Source organism: Charadrius vociferus, unplaced genomic scaffold (assembly GCF_000708025.1).
Source record: "Charadrius vociferus isolate BGI_N301 unplaced genomic scaffold, ASM70802v2 scaffold281, whole genome shotgun sequence".
In the NCBI taxonomy this organism is placed as follows: domain Eukaryota; kingdom Metazoa; phylum Chordata; class Aves; order Charadriiformes; family Charadriidae; genus Charadrius; species Charadrius vociferus.
In genome coordinates, this window is record NW_009646633.1 from 258,029 (window position 1) to 260,915 (window position 2,887).

Consider the following 2,887-nt stretch of genomic DNA (forward strand, 5'->3'; position numbering starts at 1 on the left):
CTCTAACTGGTGGGAACTGGTTATTTTCCATCTCACTAAAGCCAAATACTCGAGAATACAGAAGCAGAACCTCTTCGCCTCACTAGAACAACAACATTTTAAGTAAATAAACAATTGCTTTATTTTGCTTTTTCAGATTTGTGTTTCTGGGGAGTAGTTGAGTAATATTTTCAAATGCATCTCGATAACCACGAAAGCTATAATTTCTGAAAGAGATGATTTTCTTATCTAACTAAAACTTCTAAGGCCAACACCAAATAATTTCCTCTGCTGGAGTTCAGTATCACAGCAGCAAGCATAGCAAAAATAGTGAAAGATTCACTAATGCCCAAAGGGAAAAACTGCAGACAGTTCAGATCCAAATTTTATGATGTCTGACAGCATGAGTGATAATGAGCAACACTTGAGATCATACAGAAATTACTAATATTCAAGATATCAACCCCCTCCTTGTGACTTAGTCCAGATAACTTTTTCTAAGCCGTAGATAACTGTCCCTTAGAACACTCCTTGCTTTGCCTAACCCAACATACATATACAGCAGTGATGAAAAAGGTGATTTATACCAATTACTGACTAAGCTCATCTCCACTGTAAAAGTTAAACGATCTCTAGCACAGAAGGCGCATAAGACAAGACCTGCTTCTTATTTTCTCATCAGCAGCTTCACGGGAAAAAAAGGTAGCGAAGCGGCTTACTCCTCAATATGCTGTTTCCAATAGCCAAAAGAAGGTGGGTGTGTCTTATCTGCAAAGGACGGAATGAAGTGGTAGAAAGGCCCAAGATACTGAACTACTTCTCCCAAAATATTATTTTCCTAATGTGAAAATAACAATCGAGAGCATAAGCAAATAAAGGCATAAGTGTCACAACACAAGATAAGCGAAGTTACTGTTTTTGACTTACATATAACTATAGGAAAAACTCTCTTTAGAGAATATTAAAATTGCCAAAATGATAGTAAAAAACCTGGAAATACCCAAATTAACGATTCTTCTGTAAGAATGATCACTAAAGAAGTATTTGAATGTCCTGAAGATCATATCCATTGTAACTACAATGAAACCGAAAAAAACTGAAAAGAGACCCCACAGGTCCGAGCACCTGAATAAATAAGAAAATGTTTTAGAACTGGATCCAAGAAATGACATATTATATATTCTGTAAGAAAAAGAGCAACAGCATACAGTTCACTTAAAATCCTGCTATTTTAAGACAATTCTTCACATTCCTTAAATTTCTGCAACACCCATGCTAACAGTGGAGGGCGTAACTACATAAAGCACCAGCTGACATCCCACTGGGTTTCGTTTCTTACCGGTTTGGGTCTTACTGGGATGATGCTGTCCACCTGCTCCTTGCTGCGGAGGAGGACTTGCCCCTGCTTGTCCAGTACCTTGTGCTGGGCTGGTGCCGGTGAGAGTCCCAGTAGGCAGTGGCTGACCCCGCTTTAGGAGCTGCTTCTGTTCTTGCTGGCGGAAGCGTGGAGGCACCTCACGAGGCAGGTAACGGGAGGCAGCTGCCTGCTGCCCATTAGCAGACGCACGCTTGCCATTGCTGCTGTTGGTAATAGTGCTGGTGGAAGTACTGGTACCGGTACCGGCAGGTTGGGGCTGGCTTAAACTGGTCTTAATAGGTTCTGGCACTACATTAAAACAACAAAAGAAACAGAAACATTCCTTTAATATCAAAAAAGTTGTGTTTCGTTTTGTTTTTCTGGAACTGAGCAAAGGGATAATGTTTTTCAGTCTCCCAAACAACAGTTGGCAAAACGTGGACTGTAAAACACATTCTAAATAGAAAAGCGTTACGACCAGAACTCAGGGCCAGTTTACTATGTATGTAGCCTCCTGAAACATTTTATATAACAATTTGGAAATCTACCTCTGAAAACACTGATTCTGTACGGCTGTAAAAGGTATGTACCAGACTAGAGCTGATAAAGGTTTCACACCCAGCGCTTTGTGCGAGCCCACGCGGCTGTTCTGCGCCGTGACACCCCCCGGCCTTATCTCACCCCCTCCCGCGTCCCGGGCTGCCTCAGGAGTCTGCAGCACACAACAGAGAAGCTGTTTTCTATAAATATCTGGTACCCACTGCACGAGGAGAGGAGAGAGCACGCAGGCTGAAGACTGAACAATTTGTGTATATGCAACCAGGTTCGCGGAAATACTCAAATGGCTCTCATATACACAAATGTGTGCGCCTGGGTGTTCATACTAAATATGATTTAGGAAAGTACAACACTAAGAAGAAAAACACTGATTTCCTATCACCTCTACAACACAGCAACTGAAAATAGATGTTTTCACTTCCAGCATTTCTAAGACATCTTGGATTCTTCTCAAAACAAGATGTCTAAGAACACTAGAACAGTAAATAAAAGCCCAATAAATAAAAGGATGGGTAGAAATAATTGTTGTTTTGCTCAACTAATGTGCAGAAAAATATAATTATTAAATAAGAAATAGTGGCACAAAGTAGCTTTTTTTTAAACTGGAAGAGTTATTAGGACACAGAAAGTAGCATGCTGTGAAATATGAATTTCAGAAAATTAATTTAATTGAAAAGGAGTGTCTGTTAGAGAGGGGGAAAAGCTTCCAGATAACGAAAAACTTCAAGAATCTTTACTTGCAAACTTTTAATTTGTGTTACCCTGCTTAACCCAATCTGCAGACACATGGGCAAATACTTTGTACCTACAATCATGCACAAATATGTTCTGCGTATTGGGATTTAAAAAAAACCAAACAAACAAACCAACCATCATGCTTGCAGGCAATTTATTCCATGAATATTTTTAAGGACTTCAGAAATATGGGCCTTACGTTTTCAAAATTATGATTAAAACTCTGATCATAATTAGTTCCTTTCATTGGGAAGAGCG